This window comes from Mirounga angustirostris, unplaced genomic scaffold (assembly GCF_029215605.1).
Source record: "Mirounga angustirostris isolate CCGP_5_RB_7025 unplaced genomic scaffold, mMirAng1.0.hap1 SCAF_1, whole genome shotgun sequence".
In the NCBI taxonomy this organism is placed as follows: Eukaryota; Metazoa; Chordata; class Mammalia; order Carnivora; family Phocidae; genus Mirounga; species Mirounga angustirostris.
Window position 1 is genome coordinate 123,049,715 of NW_026991709.1, and position 18,374 is coordinate 123,068,088.

Here is an 18,374-nt window from a genome sequence, read left to right on the forward strand (position 1 = left end):
TATATGCTTTTTATTTATCAAAGTAATACATGAATGTAGTTTAAAATGTCAAATAATGCTATAAGGCCTATAACAAAAGTAACAGTCCTTTGTTCTCCTCCCGCTTTTTCTTCCTGCTTGTCTCAAGAAGTAATCACTTTCAACTTTTTAAGCTATTGCTTCTGGAACAGCTCAAAAAAGTTTAAAGTGATTACTTCTTGAGGCAAGGGGGTAGAAAAAGGAGAGCAAAGGACTGCTGTTTTTGTTACTAGGCCTTTTAGCACTATTTGAAACTTTAATCTACATTCATATATTACTTTGATAATTTAAAAAATTAATTTAGAAAACCTCACTGATCCCTTAAAAATCAAAATTAAATCAAAATGTTAAATAGCTAGCTGACTTTTAAGCTGTACCAGTATCTATTTTCTCTTCTTTTCATAATAGTGTCTCAACTTCGTTCTCAGAAACTATCCTCTCCATCCCCACCCCCAATTCTATTTTGACATTCTTTAAGTGGAGTTCCAAGACCTCAGGGGTACTTACTATATGCAATTCATACATGGCCAATCAGAATATTAAATTCCCTTAATTCCTGAGACTAGTGACAAATGGGCTTAAAACTCAAGTTGTTCATTCAGAAAGACTCCTGGGATGTATACAGGGGTTACTGGTAAGATACTCTCTCTTTTCCCAACAGACTTAAACCTGAAAGCAGAGTAAATGTCACCATATAGAACCTGACAATGAAGGAGAGAGGTGCACAGAGATTAGATTCCATTTTTTAAGCCTCCGAATCTAATTATTCCTCAACCTAGAACCTATCTCTGGATATTTCATTTCATAAGCCAAAATTACTTTTCTGTTAAAACAAACAAATAGGGCCAATATATGATAACAGGTACCTGAACAGACTATCAAATTTATTTTTTTGAAGTTTATTTAAGTAAGCTCTTTATTTAAGTAAGCTCCAACTCACAATCCTGAGATCAAGAGTTGCATGCTCTTCCAACTGAGTCAGCGAGGTGCCCCTAGAGTATCAAATTTAAAAGAAAAAAGAAAACTGTGTAAGGAAGATTTCAGACAAGGGTGCCTGGGTGGCTCAGTCGGTTAGGCGTCTGCCATTGGCTCAGGTCATGACCCCAGGGTCCTGGGATCAAGCCCTGCATCAGGCTCCCTGCTCAGCGGGAAGCCTGCTTCTCCCTCTCCCTCTGCTGTTCCCCCTGCTTGTGTATTCTCTCTCTCTCACTCTGTCAAATAAATAAATAAAATCTAAAAAAAAAGACTTCAGACATAAGAAAAATGCAAAAACAAGAATAAAAAAAATGATGGAGATTAAGGAAGCCCAAATACTAGCAAGTATAAATATTCCCAAATTTAACAACTGTGTGTGTGTGTAAACACTCTGGAACAGGTTTAATGTAAGCTGATACTGAACACTATGTGGAGCTTATAAACAACCAAATAACTGATTTTACCAAGCTTTCAACTTGTTTATTATTCATCTTTGGGCCCTACTATGTGCGAGGCACAGTATGAGCTATCCAGCTTACAAAGCTAAATCTTACCCCTAACCCTCATAAACAAACATGTCCTTTACTTAAGGGGAATAGAGCTCAACTAGGTGACTGCACCCTCAAAAACAAAATGGAATTCAGAAACTAGAGAAAAAGGCCATGACAGTAAAAGCAGAAGATTTGGGTTAATCTCTTAGGTCTTTGTTACTATTACCTCTAAAGTGTTTCCATATTTGGCTGTGTGAGTTATAAAAGAGAAGGAATGAGAGGTATGTCTAGATTCTCTAACTAGCCAGCCAAGTTGAAAGAACCCCCAAGGGGTTGTGGATGAAAACAGCTTTAAAAGCACAGAGGAAACTACAGCCTCTGAGATCTGATTGAAGGAAAAAAAGGAGTACAGGAACCAATCCAGGCCTGAAGACAGAACACCCCACACTGTTCTCACAAAACATGAGGTAATGCTCCATAGGTACTTGCAAACCGTTAGATTACCACATACCGAGGGCTAGGTCTTAAGGGATAATTCTCTTCTACATCACTCCATCTAGCTTCCTCAGGCTATCCTTAATCTGCAGGGCTGGGAGGTGTCTCCTAGGATTATTTGACATTTTAAACCATGTTCAAATATTACTCTGATAAATAAGGATCTTGCAAGTGCAGGGTCTGCATCTAAGAGTGACTGCCTCCTTCAATTTTGTACCCTAGGCAACTTGCTTGCCTCACTCTAGTCCCAGCCTCGCTTCACTGTTCCTATAAATAAAATATGCTTAACAAACTGGGGTTGCCATTAAACTGCCTTGCCATTAACTATGAGTCAGGGAATGTCATATTAACTGAAACTCCATTTTCTTATTTGTAAAATAAGAGAACTGATTAAGATTATATCAAAAAAGTCTCTTGAGTTATATCAAAACTACAATCAATATCAAAACTATCTCCTTAAATTATCTGGACTTTGTACTGTGTTTTCTAATTTTTTCATCATCTTAATCCTTTGGTATTCCAGTCCTTACTCTTTAATAGACTCTACTTACTGTATTTCTTTAAAGTGTTGCTCCAAGTTGTACATATTTCCAAAAGAAAACACAGAGCACAGGGGACAGTGGAACTATCATTTCCCCATGCTGTACAGTATAAATAGGGTTCAGATTATATCATCACATTTAGCAACCATATTCTCCTAACATACATACACTAAACTTGTGGTAACCTGAACTCTCAGACATATTTAATATGCGATTAATCATGACATTTGAGTATTTTTCACATTAACTGCTGTGCTTAAATCTATTTCCCCCTCATGCCCTCCATGTTAATTGTACTTCCTGTTACCTTTTGGCTTATGCATGCAATAGGACCTATGAGTTACAGGGAACTAGTACACTATTACTTATAATTCCTAGGTGTGAAAATGCTTTCTAAAGTACTGTACTCATCTACCCCATAGGCACTTCACACTTAACTACATTTCCCTTTGGAGCTTCTGCTTCTGCGTTTTATAATTTGGTGAACAGTACCACCATTATAATCCAGCTATCTGGATTAATGAACCCCAACTCAGTCAATCCCCGCATTTCAAGTCATGTCTTTTTACCTCCTTCACAGGACTCAAATGAATCCATGTATCTCCACACTCACTACCACTACCTTAGTAGTAACGAAAGCAATTGCCTCCTTAAGGGGTCTCTCCATTTCCATTCTCACACTCTTCCAGCTGGAAGCATTTAGTTTTCTTCTTAGGGGAAAAAAAAGAGGATCAGAAACAAGAATCCCTCCTTTAAGTGTCTGCTATCTAAACTTGAAGGTCTCAAATGTATTTGCTTTGAGGTATAATCTGGAAAACAAGGGGGAAAAGATTAAGAACTCTTTGAAACTATAATGAAACTTTCTTTTGTAAAGTTATGAGAAGATTCTGGGAAGATGGTGGAGTAGGAAGCACCAAGAATATGTCTCCCCACCTAGACAACAATGTACTAGCAGAATCTGTCTGATTTAATGATTTTAGAACTCTGGAGTCTACTCCAAGGCTTGAAACTTCCAGAGGAAGTTATGAGCTGTAAATTTTGGTTAATTTCAGCTCTTAGCTCAGCAATGGCTACACATCTTCCACTCCCAGGCACCTATCAGGTAGCTGTGCATTAGTTCGAAGAGCAGCTTGCAGGGAACTAAGGTGAGCAGTAAGGATCCTGTCATCCAAATATCAGGGATCTATGCTGACAGCTGCCTGATGCGTCTGATCACTGAGGTGCTGACAAAGAGGCAGTCACTGATGTGTCTGCACACACATACACACACACACACACCCCCAATTACGTAAGCCCTTCTCCCTCAGGCTGAGGGAAATCTAAAGGGCTGGTGCCTTTTTTAACTTTCTCCTTTCAGGAGCTAGACAATAAAGAACTAGTATTAGGGGAATTAAGAAAATCACCACACATATCCAGAAAAAGGCACAAGTTCTGTGAAGATCTGAGGAAAGTTTAAGTTTATACCTCAAAGTGATTCCTGGCACAGAGACCGCCTACGACAATAAAAACAAAACCCCAGCAAAACCTGGGGAAGAGAGACAATCTGATTTTCAGATATAATTTCAGATATATATTTCAGACATAATACTAGATATAATTTCAGATATATATTTCAGACATAATACTAGATTCAAGCATCCAGTTTTCAACACACACACACACACACACACACACACACACACGGGATTCAAAGAAACAGGAACATTCCCATTCAAAGGGAAAAACCAACAGCAACTATCCTGGAGAAAGACCAGCTAACAAACCCACTAAACAAAGACTTTAAACAAACATCTTAAAGATACTCTTTGGTTAAAGAAAGATGTGGAGAAAATAAAGAAAATGATCTAAAGAAATAGAAAACCTAAGAAATTCTCCACCTGAAAGGTACAATTACAAAAATGAAAAATTCACCAAAGGGATTTTAAGGCAGATTTGAACAGGTGAAAGAACGAATCAGAGCATGGAGACACGGAGAAAATGACTTAAGTAAACAGAGAATAAAGGATCTGTGGGATACCAGGAAAAGAACCAACAGATTGTTGTGGGAGTATGAGAAGAAAAAGAGGGAGACTAAAAGGCCAAAAAGATTATTTGAAGAAACCATGGCTGAAAATGTCCCAAATTTGATGAAGTACATGCATTTAAACATCCAAGAAGCTAGGGGTGCCTGGCTGGCAAGGTCAGTGGAGCATGAGACTCTAGATTTCCAGGCCGTGAGCTTGAGCCCCACGTTCAGTGTGGAGATTACTGAAAAAAATAAAATTTTTAAAAAAACAAACAAAACATCCCAGAAGCTCAACAAACTCAAAGTAGGATAAATTCAGAGATCTATACTGAGATACACTATGAATGAAAATACTGAAAGACAGAGAATCTTTTTTTTTTTTTTAAAGATTTTATTTATTTATTTGAGAGAGAGAATGACATAGAGATAGCATGAGAGGGGGGAGGATCAGAGGGAGAAGCAGACTCCCTGCTGAGCAGAGAGCCTGATGTGGGACTCAATCCCGGGACTCCAGGATCATGACCTGAGCCAAAGGCAGTCGCTTAACCAACTGAGCCACCCAGGCGCCCAACAAAGAGAGAATCTTGAAAGCAACAAGAGTGAAGTGAATCATTACACAAAAGGGATCCTCAGTAAGATCACCAAGAAATTTCTCATCAGAAACTTTGGAGGATAGAAGACAGTCCGGGTGACCCTTGAACAACTCAGGGATTGGGGCCCTGACCCCTGCACAGTCAAAAACTTGACTCCCCCAAAATTTAACAACTAATAATCTATTGCTGACCAGAAGCCTCATTGATAACATAACAGTTAACACTATTTTGTATATTATATGTATTATATACTGTATTCTTAAAGCAAACTAGATGAAAAAAAATGTTATTAAAAAAATCTAAGGGGGGGCGCCTGGGTACCTCAGTCTGTTAAACGTCCGACTCTTGATTTTGTCTTAGGTCATTATCTCAGGGCTGTGAGGTCGAACCCTGCGTCGGGCTCCATGGCCAGGTTATGATTCTCTCTCTCCCTCTGCTCTTCCCCCACTTTTTCTTTCTTTAAAAAAAAAAAAATTCATCAGAGAAAATACATTTACAGTACTGTACTATAAAATATCTGCATATAAGTTGACCCACATGGTTCAAAATCATGCTGTTCGAGGGTCAACTGTAGGTTGACATATTCAAAATACTGAAAGAAAAACTGTCAACTAAACTCCAGTGTTCAACAAAACTGTCCTTCAAAAGTGAGGGAAGAAATTAGGATATTCCCAGATAAACAAAAGCAAAGCAAGTCTGTTACTATTAGACCCGCCCTGCAAAAAATGTAAAGGAAGTACTTCCTGAGTTGAAATGAAAGGATACTAGACAGTAATTCGAAGTCATATTAAGAAATACAGATCTCAATAAAGGTAAATATATGAGCAATTATAGAAGATGGAATTACTGAAAATTCAGTATGTAACTCTATTTTTTGTTTTCTCTATGACTTAAGACACTAATAACTTTTAAAAACACTTATTAGTCTAAAGGTACTATTATTGTAACTTTGGTTTATAACTCTACATTTTGCTTTTTACACAATGCATTAAAAAATACAATTATTGGGTGGCCTGGGTGGCTCAGTCGGTTGAGCATCTGACTCTTGATTTTGGCTCAGGTCATGATCTCAGGGCTGTGAGATCAAGCCCCGCGTCAGGCTTCGTGCTCAGTGCAGAGTCTACTTGTCCCTCTCCCTCTGCTCACCCCCCACCCCTGCTTGCACATGCGCACTCTCTCTCTCTCTCTCAAATAAATAATTAAATAAATAAAATCTTTTAAAAAACCACACAATTATTAGTCTATGTGTTTGGACACCTAAATGTTTAAAGATGTATTTCTGTGACATCAATAACTGAAAGAGGGTGAGAATGGAGCTGTATAGGAGCAAAGTTTTTCTGTTATCTAAATTAAGCTGGTGTAAATTCAGCAAAAGTAGCAGGATATAAAATCACACAAAAATCAGTTGCATTTCTAACACTAACAATGTTGGTAAACACTGTCAATGAATAATCTGAAAAGGAAATTAATTAAACTACTTGACCATTTACAAAAGCATCAGAAAGGATAAAATACTTAGGAATAACCTTAATTAAGGAAGGGAAAGATCTGTACAATGAAAACTACAAAGCACTGCTGAAACAAATTAAAGAAGACCTAAGTATACAATACCAAGAGTGAACCATAATGTAAACTATGGACTTTGGGTATTATGATGTGTTAACATAGGTTCATCAATTGTAACAAACGTACCACTCTGGTGGGGAATGTTGATAATGGAAGAAGCTATGCATGTAAGGGGTAGGGAGTATCTGGGAAATCTCTATCTTCCCCTCAATGTTGCTGTGAAACTAAAACTGATCTAAAAACAAACAAACAAACAAACCTCAATTGAAAAAAAAAGGAAAGAAAAGACATAACTAAATGGAAAAACATCCCATGTTCACAGATTGGAAGACTTAAAATTGTTAGGATGTTAAGACGTCAATACTATCTAAAGCAATCTACAGATTCAATACAATCCCTAAATTTACAAGAAAAACATTAATCTTCAACCACCACATGAGTCTCTAATTTAGTTATATTAAAAACTGAAAGATCAAGAAGTCAAAACATCAATAAGGATATAGAATACTTGACCAGCAAAATTAGTAAGTTTAATCTGACAGTTACATAGAGAACCTTCCAACAAACAAAAAAAGGATATAATTATTTTCAAGTACACTTGGAACATTTTCAAAAACTGATAATGACAAAGAAAGACACAAAATAATTTCAAACAACTTATACCTAGGACTGCACTCTCTGTCCATAATATAATGTTGAAATCACCAATAAAACATTTTTAAATGTTTAGAAACTTAAAAACAGACTCCTAAACAAAAAGAAAATCACAATAGAAATCATAAAGAAGTGAGTGACAATAAAAGTACAACACTATCTAAATGTGGAGTTCAGCTCAAATAATAGCCTCGTTGCATTTGTAACTAAACATTAAGAATGAATATGCTTAACACATTTTTTAAAGATTTATTTATTTGAGATGGAGACAGCAAGCACATATGCAAGCGAGGGGGGCAGCAGAGGAAGAAGGAGACAGAGAATCTCAAGCAGACTCCCCACAAAGCCCGACGTAGGGCTTGACCTCACGGCCCCGAGATCATGACCTGAGCTGAAATCAAGAGTTGGACCTTTAACTGACTGAGCCACCCAGGCACCCCTTAATTAACACTTTTAATCAAGAAACTAGAAAAAAGCAACAAAGTTAACCAAAAGAAAGCATAAGTGTATTAATCATGTTTTTAATTTTTTTCTATATTTATGATGGTCTGACATGGCAGGGTCCTTTGAACCCAAGGAGGAACTGTCCTTCCCAGGGTTACCTAATTCCTAGAGAGAGAAAAACAACTTGCCTGAGAACACATCTCTGATGCACAATCAACCTATCCAAAGCCTATACCCCCTTAACCAACATCTCCTTTCAAAAAAATTCTCACATACCAAACTGGTATGCCCACTAACTCATCCTGCGGCCAGGTACTAGAAAACTAAAGATCACCCGTATCACCCAGAACTATAAATTATTCAAACTATCCAAACCTCAACTTGCTCAGGCTTGCCTGTCCTTCCTCAATTCCTTCCCACTTAACCATAATCAAAGCTCTGGACATGCTTTTCCCTTGCTCCTTCTGCTTCCTCGCCAACCCTGGTGCTTCCCCAAGGCAACTGTGAGTAAAACCTTTTCCTTCTGACAGTCATTCCCATTCTGTGTGTCTTACTCTCCCTAATTAAAACAAATCCTGGATATATTTCAAGACAATAAGGGAAATAAAGAACAGAAATTAATAAAATGGGAAAAATCAGAAAAAAAAAAAATCCCAGAGAAGGGAAGAAGAGTTTCTCAAACCTAGAAATCAAAATTTAACTATAAAGGAAAAAAACTAATATGGAAAAGGTTAACAAATGAGTACATTAAATCCTCTTCTTTCCTTGAATTAAGTTATGAGATGTAATCTATACGTAACTGATTTTAAGTGTAGAGTTTAATGAGTCTTGGCAAATGTATAAAATTGTGTAACCTATACCACAATCAAGCTCTAAAACACTTTTTATCACCCCCAAAAGTTCCCTTGTGCCCCTTTACAGCCAATTCCCTCCCCACTGGCAATTACTGATGAGCTTTCTGTCACTATAGTTTGCCTTTTCTTGAATTCCTTATAAATGAAATATTAGCTGACCATATTAAAATTTAAAACTCCTGTTCATCAGATTCCCCATTATCAAAAACATCAACTTACTTTTGAAAAATGTAATTAAAAAGTCTTACTAAAATTGACTGATTTCTGGGGTGCCTGGGTGGCTCAGTTGGTTAAGCAACTGCCTTCGGCTCAGGTCACGATCCTGGAGTCCCGGGATCGAGTCCCGCATCGGGCTCCCTGCTCAGTGAGGAGCCTGCTTCTCCCTCTGACCCTCCCCCCTCTCATGTACTCTCTCTCATTCTCGCTCTCTCAAATGAATAAATAAATCTTTAAAAAAAATTAAAATAAAAATAATAAAATAAAATAAAATTGACTGATTTCTAGCAGGATTAGGATCATTACAGAATACCAATAGCAACTTATCAGACATAGAGCTGAACAGGTGGCATGATGGGAATGGGACTCTTGCATTCTGAAAGGCAGCAGAATTTACACTCACTTAAATGGGACTGCATTCTCTGTCCAAAGTGTCCCTCAACATTCATAGTACCTCTGCCCAGCAACATCATCCAACAGCTTCAAAATGCTTACCAAAATCCATCACGACATCACCCCAAACCAAAAGATCTATTTAGTGGTGAAGTATTTGATCATGGCATCCACTGGTCCTACACATATCACATCACCAGGAAACTGACTAAAAGAATGATGGAATGTTATACTAAAAGTTCAGCTAAACAGTCACCTTATTGGTCCCCTAGGATGCAGTATATGCACTGAAACAATGGCTATGGTGTTATATCCCTAATATCTAGAATGCATGAGTCCAGAAACCAAGGCACAGAAGTTAGACTGACTCTTCACCATCAATCCCAGTAACTCACTTGTGGAATGTGGGTTACTCATTCCAATGATTTAAAACCTCTCCTGTATTAGAGGTCCTGAAGGTAATGCTTCCACCAGAAGACACACTGATGGTTCCACTGAGCCTGAAAGGTATGACCACTACTTGGTCACTTTGGGTTCCTTGTGCTGACAGACAAGCAAGCATAAGGGAAATCTAGAATGGGTGGTGAAAGAAGGAAATGATTAATATTTATTCCTGCTTCAATACCAGTTGCAGCAGCAGGCAGCACTAGTTTGCACCTTAACCCTGTTAAGAGCCTGCAGTGACTCAATGATGGATTAGAATTAATGCAGGGTCCAAGCAGAGCTGAGCAGAGCAAGAAGTAGATTTGTGGTAACTTGCTAAATAGCAGTAGGAAGCTAATACAGATAGAATCAAAGAAGAGGTCAACAGCAAGAGGTAGATTCTATCAGAAATCTCTTAAATTTCATCTTCATGCTGTCCACCTGTCCTTTGATGCTAGCTGTAACAGTAGTTTCCTACTGCTGGGTAACAAATTGCCACATATTTAATGGTTTAGAACAACACAAATCTGTTATCTTAAAGTTCTAGAGATAAGAATTTCAAAACAGGCTTTACAGAACTAAAATCAAAGCCTGCATTCCTTCAGGAGCTGTAGGGGAAAATCCATTTCTTATCTATTCCAACCTCTAGAGGCTGCCTGTATTCCTTGGCCCCGTGCCACATCATGACTTCTGCTTCCATTATCACATCTCCTTCTTGGACTGACATTCCTGCCTACCTCTTATTTAAAAAAAGAAGCTCTTTGTGATTACACTGGACCCGCCCAGATAACCCAAGAAAATCTCACTATCTACAAAATCCCTTTTGTGATGCAAGGTAACATATTAACAGGTTTAGAGGATTAGGATCTTTGAGAGACCATTATTCTGACCCCCACACTTGTCATAAGCTAAAGCTATTGCTTTCGGGTAAGTTTTGACTTATTTCCCAGGCCAAATTCACTGTGATTCATTTGCTTTCTGCCCTGTGCTTTTCTGAGGCCATGAAGTAAGACACCACAGGGAACCAACGCACTTGTCTGGCTCTTATGTGGAGTCCTAAAGTGTTAAAGTGAAGGTGAAAGAATTTACATGCCACTAGGGCAATGTGAACTGATGGAGAACAGGAGCAGACAACAGTTTCTCCTGTCCATCCATAAGCAGACAATTAGAGGAGCATCTAGATCCTCAGAAGTTCCCACTAGGATGGAGCCCTAGTTGCCATAGCAGTGAGTAACTCAATAATATATTCTTGTACTGGCTTTTCTTCTTTTCCTGTTTCCCATTTACTCTGGCCCCTTATTCTTATTTCCTAGGATCACCTGCCAAATAAATTACCTACACACAACTCCTTGCTTTTAGACTAATTTAGGGTAGATGTTGGGGAGGAGACATAGTTAATACAGATAAAGAGTTTTAGACACATAAATGAGAACACGATGATTTAATAAAGTGAAAGCTACATTCAGAGTAGGGTATCTAGTGTTGACAATGTCACTCTATAACTGGGTCAAATCTCTTCCTCAAATTTTATTTATCAACTGAAAAATGAATGGCTTAACTTCCATGATTATAGTTCCTTTCATCTCAAATCTCTTATGACACAGTGAACAGTATTAAGAATTGGTGCAAGAGGACTGGAGAAAGACAGAGTTGAGAGATTATCACCAAAGAGGCCTGCCAAGGAAATTTTTCAAATAAGTCAGTCAGAAGGTAATGTGGTCTAGATTCAAAAAGCAATAGAGAAACCAGAACCCTCATACACTGTTGGTGGAATGTAAAATCATAGAGCCACTTTGGAAAACAGTTCAGCAGTTCTTGAAAGGCGAAACATAAGTTACCCTATAGCCCAGGAATTCCACTCCTAGTTATACGACCAAAATAAATGAAAACATATATTCACATAAAAACTTAGAAAATGAAGTTGACCCTTACCTTACACTATATCCAAAAATAACTTAAAATGCATCAAAGACCCAAATAAGCTACAATCATAAAACAGAAGAAAACGAGGCAAAAGCATCACAACATTGGATTTGGCAATAATTTCTTGGATCCGACTATAAAAGCACAGGCAACAGAAGAAAAAAACAGATAAACTGGACATCATCAAAACTAAACTTTTTTGTGCATCAAAAGACATTATCATGGAATGGGAAATAATATTTGCAAGCCATATAACTGATGCGGGATTGATATCCAGAATATATAAAGAACTCTTACAACTCAACAACAAAAAAACCAAACAATCCAGTTAAAAAATAGACAAAGGACCTGAACAAGACATTTCTCCAAGGAAGATACACAAATGACCAATAAGCACAAAAAAAGATGTTCAACATCACTAATTATTTAAAAAATGCAAATCAAAACCACAATGAGATAACACCTCACACACAATAGGACAGCTATTATCAACTATTGTCACTATTATCAAAACACAGAAAATAAGTATTAGAAGACATGGGGAAATTAGAACCCTTGTGTATTGCTGGTAGGAATGTAAAATGGTGCAGCCACTGTGGAAAACAGTTTAGCCTTTCCCCAAAAAATAAAAAGCAGAATTATCATATGATCCAGCCAAAAAAAAAAAAAAAAAATGAAAGCAAGGTCTTGAATAGGTATTTACACACCCATATTCAGAACACCATTATTCACAATAGCGAAAAAGCAGAAGCAACCAAGCGTCCACCAACAGATGTATGGGTAAATAAAATGTGATATATACGATCAGTGGGATGTTACCAGCCTTTAAAAAGAAGGAAATTTTGACACGTTACAACATGTGTATGTCTGTGAAGACATTACATTAAGTTAAATAAGCCAATTAATAAAGGACAAATATTGTATGACTCTATTTATGTAGGGTTCCTAGAGTAGTCAAATATGTAGAGACTGAAAACAGAATGGTGGTTGCCAGGGGGACTGGAGGAATGAAATAGGAACTTAGTGTTTAATGGATAGAGTTTCACTGAGGAAGATGAAAAAGTTCTGGAAATATATGGTGGTGATGGTTGCACATCAGTGTGAATGTACTTAAAGCCACAGAACTATACACTTTAAAAAGGTTAAAACGGTTAATTTTATGTTATGTATATTCTACCACAATTATAAAAAAAAACATAAATGTTCATATCAGTATTAGTCTTAATAGTCAAAAGGGAGAACCCAACCCAAATGTTCATCAAATGATGAATGAATAAATAAAATGTGGTATATCCATACAATGGAATATTATTCAGCAATAACAAGGAATGAAGTATTGATGCATGCTTTAACATAGATGAACCTTAAAAACATACAGTAAGGGATAGAAGCCAGTCACAAAGGACCACATATTGTAGGATTCCATTTATGTAAAATGTCCAGAATGAGCAAACCCATAGAGACAGAAAATAGATTAATGGTTGCCTAGGGCTGGGAACAGGAGAGGCTAGAGGGTGATGACTAACAGGAAGGGGATTTCTTTAGGGGGTGATGTAAATGTTCTAAATAGTGATGACGGTTGCAAAACTCTGAAAATACTAAAAGGCACCGAATCATATACTTTAAATGGGTGAATTGTATAGTATGTGAAATGTAACTAAATACAGCTTTTTTTTTTCCTTTAAGCCAACAAGCCAACAAGTGACTGAATGGAATTGTAACATAAAGCAAAGGGATGAATAAAAGGTAACTATGAGAGGATAGAAACACCAGTTTAAATTCTTGCTCTGAAAAAAATAAATATATAAATTCTTGCTCTGCCATTTATTATCTGTGCGACACTGAGCAAGGTATTTAACCTTTCTGTGCTTTAGTAACACCTACCTACAGGGTGGCTAAGAAAATTAAACAAAATAATACATAAAACACTTCCCACCCTTACCCTCCTACCTAATGCTAAAAATTCCACCACCAGCTGTATGGATATAAATTCAGTGATAATTATATCTGAATTTTACAATCAGGAATTTATGTTTCTCCCAGGTAGCAAATAACCTAAAAGTCACAAATTATATGCTGTCAAAGCAATTTATTTTAATTTTAATTCCAGTACAGTTAACATACAGTGTAATATTAGTTTCAGGTATACAATATAGTGATTCAACAATTCCATACATCACCCAGTGCTCATCACTACAAGTGTACTCCTTAATCCCCAACAACTATTTCACCCATCTCCCCCCCACCCCCCCTCTGGTAAACATCAATTTGTTCTCAAGAGTGAGGAGTCTATTTCTTGGCTTGTCTGGTTTTTTTTCCCTTGCTGGTTTATTTTGTTTCTTAAATTCCACATGTAAGTGAAATCATATGGTATTTGTCCTTCTCTTTTTTTCACTTAGCATTATACTGTCTAGCTCCATCGATGTTACTGCGAATGGCAAGATTTCCCTCTTTTTTATGGCTGGATAATATTCCATTATATATATATATACCACATCTTCTTTATCCATTTATCTATCGATGGACATTTGGGTGACAAAGCAATTTTCAACTGTTAATTCACTGCCAGCTGAAACCTGATACAAGGGAAAGATAAACTTAAGTAGCTCTTTTCACCAATTATCTCTCAACTTCTTTTTCTCTCCCCTTGCATCTTCTTTCCTTACCTACCTGCCTTTTTACCTTATCCTTTATTCCAAAGTTATATTCTTACTTAGACTGCTAATGATCATGAGAAAGGCAGCAATAACTTATTTTTTCCATTATAATAGATGTTTAGGAAAAAAATTATCATACAAGATACAAACCGCTACCAAACTCTACTCAGCTAACCCACCAAAGTTCCGTAAACAAAAAGATGAGCAAACTTTAAAAGATGAGAATAAAAAGGAATGTAACAAGCTCCCACTTTCCCTTGTGTAAATGACTCTCATACCTGTTTACCTGGAGATAGAAGCCTGTGGCAACTGGAATTTCTCCATACTACCCAAAACCAAGTTCCACTACCAAAAAAAAGATTCTTTAAGTTGGTGTTAATGCAATTTGACATATTAAACTATGCTTCTAATTTAAATATATTCTCATTTCATTTCAATGTTAAATAATAATTTACTCAAACTATTTTAAAGGACAATGACTTTCAAAAGGGCACGTACATTATAAATGCTTCCGGAATAAGATTCAGTAGGATATGGTTAAGCAGCATAAACAGATGAACTGCCATTGTTTTGCTATGATTCTGCATACTTTCAGATCAGAAAATTCCTACTAAAAACACTTCAATAAAAATTAATAAATGTTCTCTCTATATAAGCTTTTAGTACAATTCTAACTTACTGTAACATTTAAAAAGAACATACCTCTAAAGAAAGTTGCTACAGAAGCCCAGAAGCCTTTTCTCCAACTACAAACTTAATACCTCCTTAATCCCTAACTGTATTGTCTCATTGCATTTCACTTCAGAAGTGTTTACGGGACACAGTACAATAAGTATGTTAAGTGCTTTTAATATAATATGTTAATAATTCTCACAACAATCTTACGAAGCAGATATTAATATCATCATTTTATAATCTCCATGAAAGATAACACTTCAGAACCTTCAAATACATATCACAGTATGTGTATGTATTTGTAGAAGCAGCCAAGCTAACCATCCCTCTTTCCTAAAATTCTTTCTGGTTTCCTTAACCTATACTCAACAGGTTCACTTCCTTCTTCTCCACCCACTCCTCCTGGTCTCCATTTGTGGCTCCTCTTTTTTCTCCCCTTAAGTCATCTGTTCTTCTCAATGTATACCCTTTCTCTCAACAGATCATACATTTTTATGGCTTCATCTTATCCCTGTTGGCCGGCTGACTTCCAAATCTATAATTCCAAGTGTGTTCTCTAATTCAAAGTACTTACTATTCCTCAAAATTTCTACACTGAATACCACAAATTCAACATGCATCAACCCTAACCCATCATTATCTCCAAAAAGCCAACTCTTCTAACCTCCTTACTAATCCCGGTTAATTACAGACCACTATCATCCCATTCTCCCAGACTCCCTGCTTAAGTCACACAGCAATTTGTGTTGGATTTTCCTTTGAAATGTCCCTCGTTCATTCTTTTCTGTTCCACTGATACTGCATCCACTAAAACCCAAACCCTCAACAATTCATCCAAATTACTGTAAGAGCTCTTGGTTATTACCCACTCCAGTCTCTTTACTTCAGTTTGTGTATAATAGTCTTTCATTCATACAACACATTTACAAAATGACTAGCATATGCTAAGTACTGACTGGGTGCAGCAGGGATAGAAAAGTGACAAAGAGAGATATCTCCTTCTAGGACACAGCAAAGGCAAACAAAATGTTCAAATAAAAAAATTATATATTGTGATAAACACAGTGCTTTCAAAAAAGAGAAAAGGAGGGCTATTTTAGATACTTGAGTTAGAGATGGATTTTAAGCTGACATTTTAAGATGAAAACGAGGCAGTGATGTAAATATTTAGAGTGGTCCAAGCAAAGGAAACCACAAAACACATAGGTTCTAGGAAGGAAAAAGCTTGGCACGTTTTGGGAAATGACCTAGTCTAATGTAGCTTGAGAATAATAATGGAGAAAGTAATACAAAAGAAGGATGAAACAGACACAGGCTAATTTTATTCCATGTATTAAAAAGAAGTTATTAAAGAGTTTTAAGCAGGGGAGTTCTAATCCAGTAAACACTGTGAGAGACTGCTAGTGCTCCTTAAGGTCTCTGTTCTCCTCTCCTTTATTAGCACACGGCTATACTACATCTTCCAGCCACCTGTGTAGTTAGGTGGGATCATGTGACTCAGTTCTAATCGATGGAATGTGGGTGAAGGTGATATATGCCACTTCCAGCCTGGGGCTAAAAGCTTCTTCCATAACATCTTCTCTTTTCAAAACAACCCCAAAAGCTATATGGTAATAACAGTGATGACTTAAAAAAGAAAGAGGAGGGGCGCCTGGGTGGCTCAATTGGTTAAGTGTCCAATTCTTGATCTCGGCTCAGGTCTTGATCTCAGGGTTTTAAGTTCGAGCCCCACGTTGGCCTCCACACCCGACATGGAGCCTACTAAAAAAAAAAGAAAAAGAAAAAGAAAAAAAAGGATAAAGAGCCTGTGTCCCTGAATGACTGCATGGAACAGAAGTATCCCAACTCCTACTCCATCACACACATACACTGGGCTGTAATGTGAGAAAGTATTATAAACTTCCATTGTGTAAACCACTAAGATTTGTTAATTAGGGCTGTTAGCATACCATCACTAATACAGAAATCTTAATTTCCCTGCCTGCTCTATCAAGAAGGAGTCAAAAGGAAAGAGAAAAACAACAGAAATTTAAAAATCAGTTAAGACTCAACAATCACCCAATGAAAAAACAAAGAACTTAAATAGACATTTCTCCAAAGATATACAAATGGCCAACATAGTAGAGGATGCTCAACATCACTAATCATTAAAAAAATGCAAATAAAAACCACAATGAGTTAGTGCCCTATATCCACCCATTACGATGACTACTATCAGAAAGAGAGAGAAAAAAAATAACAAGGGTTGGTAAGGATTTGGAGAAATTGGCATCTTTGTGAACTATTGGTAGGAATGTAATGGTAGAGAGATCATTCCTAGAGACATGAATTTGTGAAAAATCCACCTATCAATACTATTTAAAATCACAGGACTGAATGGGATCACCTATGAGAGAGTACAAGAGAGAAATAATTTCAGGACAAAGTTCTAAAATGCCAATATAAAAAACTAAGCAAATGAAAGATAACACTAATTCAACTCCAATTTTTCTGCCAATTGCCTAAATTAGATATACAGCCACCAGGTATTCTATTGTTATCTTTCACTGTCCTAAAACTGGCAACACCTTCTCACCTGCTCAAATCTGGACTCACTGCTCTTTTATCAGATAATCAGCATTTGGGGAGTCCTTTTTACTATGACCTTAGGGATGCCCTTTATCTCTCTAGAATGTGATTTCCGGTTTTCTGTATCTTTCACCTTCTCTTTTATGGAGGTTTTTTCCTTCCTTTTGTGGGTGGAGCAAATCACACAACAGCTTTCTGAAGAAGTAAGGAAGAGAAATTTTTGGAGACCTTGCATGTCTGAAAACGTCTACACTCTAAACTTATGCTTAAAAATTTGGCTGGGGGGTGCCTGGGTGGCTCAGTCAGTTAAGCGTCTGCTTTCAGCTCAGGTCATGATCCCAGAGACCTGGGATCAAGCCCCATGTCAGGCTCCCTGCTCAGCAGGGAGTCTGCTTCTCCCTCTCCCTCTGCTCCTTCTCTCTCTCTCTCACTCTCAAATAAAATCTTAAAAAAATTAAAATTAAAATTAAAATATTTGGCTGGGAACAGAATTCTAGCTTGGAAATCATTTTACCTCAGATTTTGAGAGCACTGCTCACTATCTTCTGGCTTGTGAGGCTGCAGCTGAAAATACTCAATCTCTGCAATATGACCCATTTCCCCCACCTCTGGAAGTTTACAGGATCTTCTTTGTCTTACGTATTTCAGACTTTAAGGACATACCTCAGCATCTATACGTACTAGTTAGTTATTGCCCCTGGCTTCAAACCTACTTCTCTACTCTGCTTTGTAACGCTGGGTGGCTGGAACCCTCTAAATCACATTTCTCCTTTGCTAGCTGACTCCCTATTAGACTTGGAGAATCATATAAGGGTCACAAGAAAGACATGAGAAGACTAAAGAGGGAACAGGAGAGATACTCCTTCAGTTCAGCATCAACCA

At 37.2% G+C, this 18,374-nt stretch overlaps 1 protein-coding gene across 7 annotated transcripts in view; it reads right to left on the reverse strand.

The window, feature by feature from the left end:
• The window catches only part of NCK1 (NCK adaptor protein 1), a 78,876-nt gene that overhangs the window by 45,067 nt on the left and 15,435 nt on the right, over window positions 1-18,374 (reverse strand). The window contains exon 2 of one of the 7 annotated variants that reach the window (XM_054504399.2): window positions 5,441-5,576. The exons of the other annotated variants lie outside the window; for them this stretch is intronic. The gene's annotated coding sequence lies outside the window, so the exon portion shown is untranslated. The remainder of the gene's footprint in view (window positions 1-5,440; window positions 5,577-18,374) is intronic. 7 annotated transcript variants of the gene reach the window in all.